This window comes from Callorhinus ursinus, unplaced genomic scaffold (assembly GCF_003265705.2).
Source record: "Callorhinus ursinus isolate GAN/ISIS: 27379988/994484 unplaced genomic scaffold, GSC_fseal_2.0 scaffold2, whole genome shotgun sequence".
Classification (NCBI taxonomy): Eukaryota; Metazoa; Chordata; class Mammalia; order Carnivora; family Otariidae; genus Callorhinus; species Callorhinus ursinus.
The window spans coordinates 74,340,419-74,353,642 of NW_027397064.1; the positions used below are offsets into that span (position 1 = coordinate 74,340,419).

At 36.9% G+C, this 13,224-nt stretch overlaps 1 protein-coding gene and 1 pseudogene across 2 annotated transcripts in view; one reads left to right on the forward strand and one right to left on the reverse strand.

The window, feature by feature from the left end:
- Positions 1-13,224, reverse strand: part of GALNT13 (polypeptide N-acetylgalactosaminyltransferase 13) — a 566,099-nt gene that overhangs the window by 498,080 nt on the left and 54,795 nt on the right. The gene's annotated exons all lie outside the window — the stretch shown is intronic.
- Positions 412-2,317, forward strand: LOC112810870 (60 kDa heat shock protein, mitochondrial-like; annotated as a pseudogene).

Genomic DNA, 13,224 nt, shown 5'->3' on the forward strand with positions numbered 1-13,224 from the left:
GTAAGGTCATGATAAAGATTATATGTATAAAATAAGAATCATAAGAACTGGCACATAGTAACTAACCAATACATATTAGCCATTGCTATCACTGTGATCAATAGTATGATGAGCAAAATAATTTATTACAACTTGAAAAGAGAAACACATTCAAGATTCATTTATATATAAGCTATTTATTTCACTCATTTGACAAAATGAAGTGCCTAAATGCTCTTAGCACTATGCTAGATGGTTGGGACAACTTACTTCACTGAGCTTATAATACAGCAATCCCAGATAAAATCAAAGACCTGTTGAAGATTAAGATTTCTGGGGCCAACATCACCGTTAAGAGTACTGATTTTATGCCTTCACTTGCTTCTGACGGCCTGCCTCGCTGCCCGCACACTCTGCCATCATTCCACAGAAATGCTTCAATTACCAGCAGTCCTTTGCCAAATTAGGCCAGTGTCCAGCGCCCTGGCTCCTCATCTCACTCGGGCCTATGCCAAAGATGTAAAATTTGGTATAGATGCCCGAGCCTTAATGCTTCAAGGTGTAAACCATTTAGCCAATGCTGTAGCCATTACTATGGAGCCAAAGGGAAGAACAGTGATTACTTAACAGAGGTGGGGAAATTCCAGAGTAACAAAAGATGGTGTGATCATTGCAAAGTCCACTGACTTACAAGATAAATATAAAAATACTGGTGCTAAACTTGTTCAAGATGTTGCCAATAACACAAATGGAGAGGCTGGGGATGGCACCACGACTGATACTGCCCTGGCACACTCTGTTGCCAAGGAAGGCTTTGAGAAGATTAGCAAAGGGGCTAATCCTGTGGAAATCAGGATAGGTGTAACACTAGCTGTTGATGCTGTAATTGCTGAACTTAGGAAGCAGTCTAAATCTGTGACAACCCCTGAAGACATTGCTCAGGTTGCCATGATTTCTGCAAATGGAAACAAAGAAATTTGCAACATTATCTCTGATGCAATGAAAATGCTTGGGAGAAAGGACATCATCACAGTAAAGGATGGAAAAACACAAAATGATGAATTAGACATTATTGAAGATATGAAGTCTGATCGAGGTTATATTTCTCCATACTTTATTAATATATCAAAAGCTCAGAAATGTGGGGGTGCCTGGGTGGCCCAGTCGGTTAAGTTTTGGACTCTTGATTTTGGCTCAGGTCATGATCTCAGGGTGGTGGGATCGAGCCCTGGGTTGGGCTCTGCACTCAGCGGTGAGTCTGTTTTTCTCCATTTCTCTCTCTCTCACTCTCCCTCTGCCCCTCCCTCCACTTCTGCACACATGCTCTCTCTCTAAAATAAAACTTAAAAAAAAAGAGGTCAGAAATGTGAATTCCAAGATGCCTATGTTCTACCGAGTGAAAAGAAAATGCCTAGTGTCCAGTCCATTGGACCTGCTTTTGAAACTTCCAATGCTCATCATAAACCCTTGGTCATAATTGCTGAAGATACTGATGGAGAAGCTCTGAGTACAGTGGTTTAGATAGGCTAAAAGTTGGTTTTCAGGTTGTAGCAGCCAAAGCTCCAGGTTTTGGTGACAGTAGAAAGAACCAGCTTAAAGACGTGGCTATTGCTACTGATGGTACAATGTTTGCAGAAGAAGGATTGACTCTAAATCTTAAAGATGTTTAGCCTCACAACCTAGGAAAAGTAGGAGAGGTCACTGTGACCAAAAATGATGCCACACTTTTAAAGGAAAAGATGACAAAGCCAAAACTGAAAAATGTATTCAAGAAATCATTGAGCAGTTAGATATTTCAACCGGTGAATATGAAAAGAAAAGGCTGAATGAACGTCTGGCAAACTCTGAGATGGAGTAGCTGTGCTGAAGGTTGGTGAGACAAGTGATAATAAAGTGAATGAAAAAAAGACGGAGTTTCAGGTGCCCTCAGTGTTCTGAGAGGGGCTTGCGCCCTGCTTCGGCACATTCCAGCCTTGGATTCAATCACTCCAGCTAATGAAGATCAAAAACTTGCTACAGAAATTATTAAGAGGACACTCAAAATTCCTTCAATGACCATTGCTAAGAATTCCAGTGTTGAAAGAACATTGACAGTTGAGAAAATTATGCAAAGTTAGCTAGTTATGACACTATGCTTGGAGATTTTGTGAATATGGTGGAAAAATGAATCACTGATCCAACTAAGATTGTAAGAACTGCTTTACTGAATGCAGCTGAAGTGGTTGCTCTGTTAACTACAGCAGAAGTTGTAACCACTGGAATTCCTAAAGAAAAAAGGGACCTTGGAACGGGCGCAATGGGTAGAATAGGAGGTGGTATGGGAGGTGGCATGTTCTAGTTCTAGAATAGTGCTTCACCATTATTAATGAGCTGTGAGAGGAAGATCAAGGCAGAGCTCCTCAAAATAACTTCAGAGAAGTCAGCTGAAGAAAATGACTGAAGAAAAGGCTGGCCAGGTGTCTGGGTGGCTTAGTCAGTTAAGCGGCCAACTCTTGATTGTGGCTCAGGTCATGATCTCAGGGTCATGAGATCAAGTCCCGCAACTGGCTCCAGGCTCAGCGGGGAGTCTGCTTGAGGATTCTCTCTCTCCCTCTGCCCCCTCCCAAGATGAATAAATAAATCTTTAAAAAAAAAAGGCTGATATTTAAGAAAATCACTATAAGCATCCATTACTGATTTGACAACATATAATGCTTTACTGCTGTCATTGCTCATACCTACAGATCATTTACTTTGTATTTTTTAATAAAAAGACATTTGTACATTCCGGATAACAGCGCAAGAGCCATCTACCGATGTACTGCTTTCAACTTAAATCACTGAGGCATTGTAACTATTATTCTGTCAAAAATCAGGATTTTAGTGCTTGCCATAACCAGATGGAAAATTAAGAAGCAGCTTTTCTGTGGAGAGTAAGAATAATTGCATACAGTGTAGAGATGGTACAAAGTTATGCAAAGAGATCAAAGGTATATAGTCTGTGTATAGCTCCAGGACTCACTTTGTGACTTTAGAAAGAAGAGTTTCAGACAAACAGAAAAAGTGAGTCAGTGTGTTGAGGTGTGAATAATGGAGGATGCAGATTTGAGACAGAGAATATAGATATTCTTGGAAACATCTAGTTGTGAGCAGAGACAAGAGTTTCTGTGCAGCTGAAAGTGGACTTGGACTATAGGGAGGATTCGTGCACAGGTAAATGTTTGTTTTTAAGGGGAAAGATCCTTTGACATGTCTAATGTCAATGGAAAGAAATCAGGAGAGAGGGAGAAGGCTGAGAATACAGAAGAGAAAGAAAATACTCCTCAAATCAGGGCTTTAGAACACATACAGGTGTAAGATCCAGAGCATGCATGAAGGCATTGGCTTATAAGGGGAAGAAGCATTGGAAGGGAAGAACGAAAGAAGTCAGGGAGAATGATAAATTATTAGGAGCTTCCTATCTCACAGAGGCTATTTTCTCTGTATGCCATCAGTTAAACAGGAAGGAAGGAGAGTGGTGTAGGGTGAGAGCACAGTACAGTAGAAAAGGTTTTATAGAAAGCCATGGAGAATGGAAGATAGCTTTCTAGGAAAATACATAAAAGTTGCATCTCAGAGCGGAGGGTGCAGCCGAGGTCATCATCCCAGATTCTTTCCCTGTTTGCTTGGTGCACATCATCTCCTCTAACGCCTGCCCAGAGGGGCTTACACCTGCCTCCCTCTCCCTTCCTTTTTACCTTTACCTTCCACGAAGAGGGCTGATTTCAGGTGGTGAGTATTTTATCTTGTACTTTCCATTTTTTTTTAAAGAAAGTATATCAATGTAAAAATCAGGTTATTTTAAGCATGACTGAATCACATATAATACTGTATGATGAAAATCTCAAGGAACTTTTAGTTAACATGGTTTGAATGTGCTGAAAATGACCCGCAGAACATCCTTCCCTCCTAAAAATTAATGATGATGCAGTTTACCAAGCCTCCACACTCGTGCCTGTGGACACAATGAAAGAGGAAAACACAGTGAAGGGACTAGAAACCCAAAGAATTTTGCTCTAAGCTAGCTGCATGTTGCTAGGCAAAAAAAAAAAAAAAAAAAAAATGTTTGTGGTCATGACTAACATGGATAAGTGTTCAAGTGGCACTCTTTATTTTTCTCTCTCCTCCTTCTCTCCCTCTCCTTCAGCTGGACCCTTCTGTTTCTAAGATACCTTCTAGTCCGAGTCTTTGCTGCTCAACTGGGTGTCTCTGATACTGACTGAGGTTGCCTGGCAACATGACCAATAGACCACTCACCAGCCCATGTGGCAGCTCCATTTTTTGGTTCGCAGGTGGGAGATTTGGATAGAATTGCATGAGGTTTCCACATTGCAATTCTGTTTCATTTCAGTGATCATATAATGAAGTTTATTACTTAAAATATCATTATTATACTTCATTGCATTATTCAGTATTGTACAGAGGTTTTTCTTTTTTGTCATAATTATTAATACTTCCAGGAAATTTTAAAAGATTGGAATTGCCCTTCAAAATACTTCCCTTCTAAAAATAAATAAATAAATAAATAATTTTAAAAATGAAAAAAAACCTCATTCCTTTTTAGAAGCTCCTTACCATAAAGGCAAAATTTTTTAAATATTAAAAACCATAAGATTATTGACAGGGAAGAGATATAAGGGGAACATCTTGGAGACTGGAAATGTTCCATATCTTGCTCTGCATAGTAGTAACACAGGTACATAGCTATGTAAAATCCATCAATCTGTAGACTTAATATTAGTGCACTTTGCACACTTTAATATACATATGGCATGTTTCAAGAGTTTTAAAAAGTAGTGACAAGATGAATAAATATACACACACATATAGAAACAGAGACTATATATAAGCTTGATACATGTTAGGGAACAAAAATAATCTCTAGGCTTTTATCATAGAACACAATATCTTCTTAAAGACTGGACATTGCTGTTGTATTTAATCAGTTTAACAACAGAGACTATTTTGCCATATGGCAACATGCTTTAACTAGTAACTTGCTATTTATAGAGGAGCTTTAACTGTCAATTCTGATGGGTAAATTGAGGAGAGCAGACAGCATTAATAGCCACACACTGCAAAAGATTTGTTATTTGTTTCAGCTCACTGGATCACAAGCAGAATGCCTTGGATACAAAGATCACATCTGGAAATTTATCTCAAGGACATACTTCATGCACAAAGTCACAGGCATGCCTTGCTGGTCTGGTTTCTGAAGTGCCTAAGTTTTTCTGGATGGAAAAACAGATTGGCAAAATCTAACACAAATAGAGATCCTTAGTGGTTTTATTTTACTGTATTTTATTTGTAACACTTTATTATACAATCTCCACACCACAGAGTGAGGGCATTTTCCATTTTTTACCCATTGGACTTTCTAAAGACCTTAGCATTGAAAAATTGTGCCTTTTTTATAAGTACCTTTACATTGTTATTTCATTTGGTCCTCATCGTGGCCTTAATATATATTGTCCATTTTATAAATGAGTAATCTAAGGCACAGAGAGTTTAAGTGACACACTTTGTCTAGGCCAGCAATCACCACAAGCAGAATTTGAAGCCAGTTTTCAAATACAGCACCATGTTGTTCAATTAATATCTATCACTTCATTTCAGAACTGGCAAAACCTCACAATAAAGCCAGTTCCTGTAAAAATTCAACTTTGGTTTGAGAAATTAAGTCTTTATCACTTTATTTGCTGGTTTTAGGATGTTTCTTTTGACAAGAGAATATGTCTGGGGCAAGTAAAACTGCATAGAATCATGGTGCTTTAAAGCTATCAAATAGTGGTGGAGGTCAGCTCGTCTACCTAATTGATTTGTCAGCTGACAAAACTGAAGTCCAGAGGGTTAGAATGACTTTCACAAGTTTCATAACTTCTAATGGTAGAATTCAAACTGGAACTCATCTTATCTGTTTCTTGGCTTGGTATTACATAAAGAGCTGCTATCATAAACCTAAATTTTGAGCAGTATTTCACTATAGTTCAAAGTATAAAAATGATATATTTAAAGGCTAGAAATTGAGACTCTCAATCCCATCTAAAAGATAAAGCTTTACCCAAGAGAAACAAATTAAGTGGGCTTTCTACCTTATTAATCAGTATCAGCCTTGATAAACTCTGTCCTCCCTTAAATAACTGAATCTAGTATAAGTTAATATATGGTGGGTGACATAAAACATACCATTTATTGATCCATTCCCATGTGATAGACCGTTTTCATATTATCATATTAAATCCCCACCAAAATGTTTCAAAATAGTAATTATCATGCCCCTTTTATAGCTGAGAAAGTAAAACAAGTTAGGGTAAGAACCTTGGCTCAAGGTCATAAAACTAGTAATTTGCAGAGCTGAGATCAGAACCCAGCCAGCTCTTTTATGATAGAATCTGTGTATTTTAACCCACACCATCCTAGCTCAGAAATCACATTACCAAAATGTATTCCCCATCCTCTAATTGTAATTGAGATTTCTAACAGCCCACGCGCTACCTATCTTCCCCTTCCCTACTAGGGACATGTTCAGAGCCATTGCATGTACAGCAAAAATACTATATGTAACAGCTTCTTTTGCAACAAACAGTAATGATGGTTAGGTAGAAAATATTGGGTGGAGTTTCCAGGGAATCTCCGAAGAAGGCTAAATCAGCTGGTAGTATGCCCTTTTGCCACTGCATTTTTTTTTCATTCTTGCTGCATAGAACACAAATAGCTGCCCAGTGGTCATCTTTAACTACTGGAAAACCCTTGGGGATGAAGTCATATGGCCAAGATGGTGGAACAGAACTATCAAAGGAGACTAGATTCCCTAATGAGCAAGTTACCACAGTTCCAGCCCCAAAATGCCAATGGCCAGACTTCCTTTTGCAGGAGAAAACTTGAACTCCACCTTGTTTAAAACAATGGAATCTTGCTACACATAATCCATTGAGCTTCACTTGCTCAAAAACTGATAGCAACAATTCACTTTTGTATGGAATGCTAAAGATAGCATTAATTTAGGACTTCTGGCTCTGGTAAATGCAGACCAGGTATTGTGAAGGAAAAAAAGCATTTTGCTTTGGAAAACTTGAAAGGCTGAGTTAAAATATATGTGGAAAATATTTGCAGTTTTCCTTCTACTTAGAAAGTCAAAAGCCACCAGAGAATATTGCTCTTATCCTAATAGTAATAAAAGGGCAGATAATCTACAAAATAATAACTTTTCTTGAGCCCATCAGAGACGTGGAGTTGCAAGACAAAGAGATTAACTAAATTTTAAAGGGTAAGAGCCACTGAGGACAGACAGGACATATAAGCCTTTTCACCTTTGACAGAACATGAGAGGAATAGTTGCTCATTATGAAAGTAGGTAAGAAGAAAACATCTAAAATTGTAACAAATACTTGAAGGCCAGAATGGGTCACCAGAACAAGATAGACACCCTGGGATCACCCAGACACAAAGGAATATGCACTCATTCATAAGCTCTTTTTTCAGACAGAAAGATTGAGGTCAGGGCAAGAGACCAGAAAGAGCACTTTGGTGTCACAAAAACACAATTATCTTTTCTGATTCCCCAGACCTTTCTCTAATGCAAAGCAAAATTTAGCCTTTTAGGATAGAAAACTCTCACATCTCCAGTGCCCTGGAAAAGATCCATAGTTTCTGGGAAGGAAATAGAAGAAAAATTCATCTGGCCCTCTTAGAGGAACAGGTAAACCTCTTCCAAAAGAACCCCACAGAGTCAAGGAGGAGTTTGGGTACCATGAGAAGGATGGGAAGGAATGCTGAAAGACCCATTGTCCCAAGGTCCAGATGCCCAGGACATGTTTAAGGTTGAGACTGGAGCAAAGGAACCCAGCACCCTCCTGCCCCTACCAGAAGCACTGCCCCAAGTAACAAGCAATAGCACTCTGCCACCTAGGAAGGTACAAGGTGCAAGAAGAACCTTACTCTGCTATGCAAGCATGGGGGACATCCCAAAAGGGGAGGGTAGAGAACAAAAAAAATCCTTTGGCACTCTAGGTCCCACAGTAAGCCCAAGAAAGCAGCAGCTCTGCTGCTGGAATGTGAAGTCTGTGGGGAAAAAGGATCAATCAATATAAATCACCAGATTAACAAAAGAAAAAAGAAAAATCATTTGATAATCTCAATAGATACAAAGGAAGCATCTGATAAAATTCAAAACCCAGTTATAATGAAAAATTCCAGTAAAACCAGAAAAAAATAAACTTCTCAATCTAATATATGATATTTATCAAAGCATTATAGCAAACAGCATTCTTAATAGTAACATGGTGACAGTGTTCCCCTTTGATCTGGGAATAAAAGCAGAATTTCCACTCTTCCCTCTTTCATTCAGCATCACTCTGGACATTCTAGCCAGTTCAATAAGATATGAAAAAGAAAAGTGTAGGGGCGCCTGAGTGGCTCAGTCGTTAAGCATTTGCCTTTGGCTCAGGTCATGATCCCAGGGTCCTGGGATTGAGCCCCTCATCGGGCTCCCTGCTCAGTGGGAAGCCTGCTTCTCCCTCTCACACTCTCCCTGCTTGTGTTCCCTCTCTTGCTGTCTCTCTCTCTCTGTCAAGTAAATAAATAAAATCTTTAAAAAAAAAGGAAAAAAGAAATAAAAGTGTAAAGCTTGAAAAGTATTAAATAATATTATCTCTGATCATAGAAAACATAATTCTTTATGGAAAAAATTCAAAAGAATTTATTAAAAATATTAGAATTAATAAGTGAGTTTACAATCTGCTGTATGCAAGGTCAATATATAAAAAACTGTATTTCTTTACTCAAGGAACAAAAAGAAAATAAAGATTTTACAAATTTATAATACATAATAATATTAAACTGCATAAAACATCTAGAACAAATTAACCACAAGGTATAAGACATCTATGTAGAAAACCATAAATTATGATTAGGAGAAATTAAAAAGACCTAAATATATGAAGTACATATACTATGTTCATAGATTTAAAAAGTCAATATTGTAAGCATGCCAACTCTTTAAAAATATATTTAACAACAGATTGAATGCAATCCCAACTATAATCCCAACAATTATTTTTCATCAAACTCGACAGATTAATTGTAAAATTTGTTTGAAATAAGGCAAAGTCAAGATTCCTTGAATAAAAACATAGTGGAAGAACTTGACTTAATAGATACCATGAGTAATTAAAAAGTGACCATAGTTAAAATAGTGTTATAATTAGTAAGAAGAAATTAACAGACCAGTTAAAAATGACAGTCGGTGGCACCTGGGTGGTTAAGCATCCAACCCTGGATTTCCACTCAGGTCATTATCTCAGGGTGGTAAGATCGAGTTCTGCTTCAGGCTCCACACTGGACACAGAGCCTACTTAAGATTCTCTCTCTGTCTACCCCCCCTAAAAAAAAAGAATAGTTGGCCCCCAAAATGCAGACATATATGGATATTTAATTTATGATAAAGATGGCATTGAAGAGCAGTGGGCAAAGAGGTGAATTTTCAGTAAGATTCTATAACAACTGGATATCCAGTTGGAAGGAAAACAGGACTTGGCTTCTACCTCAAACCAGTCACAAAAATAAATTTAAAAGGAATGACCTAAATGTAAAGAGATAAAAATATGATTATAACTAAAATTAGAAACTTTTCCTCATCAAAAACTCCATTAGGAAATTGAAAAAGCAAGTCACAGAGAGGAAAAAGGGATTTGCAACATGTAATTGAAAGGAGGCTCTTCATTCAAATACAATTAACTTCTGCATATTAACAATAAAAAAAATCAACACAATAGAAAAATAGGCAAGACACTTGAACAGGCAATTTACAGACAATAATATCCATATGGCAATTAAACCACATAACAGAACCACATCATTCAAAGGGAAACGTAAATTCTATTCTCATCAGAATGGCTAAAATTAAAAGGACTGATTACACCAAGCAAGGATACAGCTGAAACAATGGGAACTCTCATACACTACTGACTAGAGTATAATTAGTATAACTACTTTGGAAAATGTTTAGCAGTATCCACTAAAATTGAAAATTTGTATACAATATTTGTATACAATGAGCAATTTCATCACTAACAGAAATGCATGTATATGTGCAGCAAAAAACACTTCAAAAATGTTCACAGCAGCACAATTCATAATTGCCCAAACTCAAAAACAGTCCAAATGTCCACCGACAACACATGGATAAATACTCTGTAGCATTTTTCTGCAATGGAATACTACACAGCAATGAAAATTAACGAACCACACAAAAACATTAATGAAACTTAGATATATAAGTTTAGGAAAGGAAACCACACACAAAGGAATGCATGACTATTATATATATAAATTAAGAAATTAAGCTAAACTAGCATTTCATATTTAAGGATACATGATTAAATGTTAAAACTATAATGAAAAGCAAGGAAGTGATTACAAAGGTCATGAAAAACTTATCCATATTGAATTGGTGGAAAGGAGTAATGTTTAGGAGGTTAAAAAAAAAAAGGCAGGGCTTCTGAGATGCAGAAAATGTTCTATCTCTTGATCTGTGAAGTTACATGGGTCTTTGCTTGTAAAAATCACTGTGTTGTGACCATAACACATAAAAATTCACAATAAACATGTTTAAAATAGCAATAATTATGCAATTAAATTTTATAAATTAAAAAATTAATAGATGAGATAAAGTTCAATGAACATAACTAATATCTATTGAGGATTTACTGTGTGTTAGGGACCACTGTAAGTGCTTTACCTCCTTTAACCTTCACAATATTCAGAAAACACACTACTTTTCTGTCACATTTCAAAGGTGAACAGACTGAGGTCAGAGAGCTCGCATAATTGACACACAAAAAGTCACACATCTAAGATCACACTTTATAAAAGTCACACAGCTAAAGAGGACTCATTTTGGGATCTGAATCCATGCAACAGTATGGTTTCGGAGCCCAGGCTACTTCTCCAGTATAGAAAAAGAGAGATACTCTCTATATTAGGTGTTAGATTTTTTTCCCCTGTCAAAATTATTGTTTAGTATGATGGTAAACTAACTCTAAAATATTGGTCTTTCATGCACCCAAGATATTTAATCTTTAATTTAGCACTCTATCCTTGTTTCATTTTAAGCTGTGCTAAGGAAGGAAGACAAATCATATTAAGATGACATATTTACTATTCTAATTTATAACTGAGCAATATCATAAATTATGCTGTTCCTGTTGCCCAGCATAGAAATGAATGTATCCAAAAGATTCATCATGAAGCATAAGGGAAATTTCTCCCTAAAGGTCCAAAGATTTTCCTCCCTATGCAAAGACTTAACTGAAGAAGGGGTAAATTCTGAAAAAAATATCTGTTTCCCTGACTATTGGTAATGTCATTTTCCAGTTCAGTCAATCTGGAAATCTCAGTTACTCTTTACAGAAATGATGTACAGTGGTTACTGCAGAGACTCTGGAGATTGACTGAATGGGCTCAAGTCTCATCTTTGCTATTTTCTAGCCATTTGACCTGGGACAATTTACTTGGCTAAACTCACCCTCAGTTTTCTCTTGTGCGAAATGCAGATGGTTTTAGTGTCTACCTCTCAGAGTTGTCTGATGTGAAATTAAATAATATAAATCACTTAAAACAGTGTTCAGTACCTAGTAAATGTCACACAAGTGATGATGATTATTATTACTCCCTGACCCCATTTCTTTCAAAGTCTTACCTGCATCTATTCCTTCTCTCCATTCCCACTGCTACTACCCTAGGTCTTACCCTCATGCCTTATTCTTATACTTCTACATTTTCCTAAAAATTGTTCCCTTGTCTACATGTCTTCCAACTGGTATCCATTGTGAAGACACCACCAGCCTAAAGAGGAAACTTTTTATTCACAGGATTGGCCCTCCTAAAATATTCTCTTTGTTTTTTTTTTTTAACTGCCTACCAATTAAATTCAAAGTCCTTACTGTAATTATCAGTATTTCCTACAACCTACCTCCAACCTTAATTTTCCAGTGTTATCTGTTTTTAGCCCAACACAAGAAACTTACTCTGTTGTCAAACTAATTAATTCACCATTCATTGAATGTGAAGTATGTCTCTTTGACTCTAAGCTCAGGTATGCCATTTCCTTGACTTCTCTGTTAACATTTTCCACCTGCACCAAGATCTACTGCAAATGAGATCACCATGATGAAATCTTGAGTCAATGCAGTCCAGAATTATATTTTTCTTAAATCTCTTCTGCTTTGTTTTTTAACATATATGCAATCGTTTCATTATTTCTCAAATTATTTACAACAGCTTTATTGATTTGATTACTTTAGGCTATTCTCATGATACCATATCCTAATAATCTATCCTTTATTTATGCCTGTGCCTATCTTATTTCCTTAAATTGAACATGCAATTTTCTTGAGAGTCATTTTTGTCTTTCCCTCCCACTTGCTCTAGTACTAAACCAGCATGGTGCTCCTCATATTATAGGAGCATGCAATAAATATTTATTGAATTAAGTGAAAAGAGAATCACTAAATGTAATCATTAGCTGTGTATTTCAGAGACCAAATTTGCAAATTGAAACGAGAAGCATTCTGTAAGTCCTTCCCTCTCAAAACCAACAGTAGTGTGAGAACACAGTGTGACCCATTCCCTTTAAGGGCAGTAATATTTTAAATACTAGGAAGTTTGAAAATATCCCTCGAGTAAAATATTGCTGACAGTTTGTTTCAAGAAGTGATACATAAAAGGACTGGGATCAGTGGATGACTGAAATGGAAAAAAGATGAAGATCACCAAAGAGACAAAAAGGGGAAGTATCAGTGTGACCAGAGTGATGTTGTAAAGGATGTCCCTCAATGATGACACACCTGAAGATGACAAATAGGGAGGAGAATAATTAATTAAGTCAAGCTGAACTCTTCATTCTGAACTCTGCACTGCATGAAATGGTGGGCAGACTGCAAGAAAATGGTATGGTCAGTCACCTCAAAGTCAGAGAAGCATAAGCTATAGTCTCTGCCCTTGGGGAAGGAGCTTTTTTATCTTTTAAGTTTTCTTGACACAAACAATATTTTTTAAAGGCAATTTGTTTCAGACTGCTGAGTGGCCCTATTAACACTTAATATGTAACAGGGAGAAACTTAGCGTGTCTGACTTCATATTGCTTCTGTTTCCCTTGCTGCTATAACCTATAGCTTAGAAACTTCTGCTTAGCCCTGCTACATAGACATACTATAGCTATGATTTGCA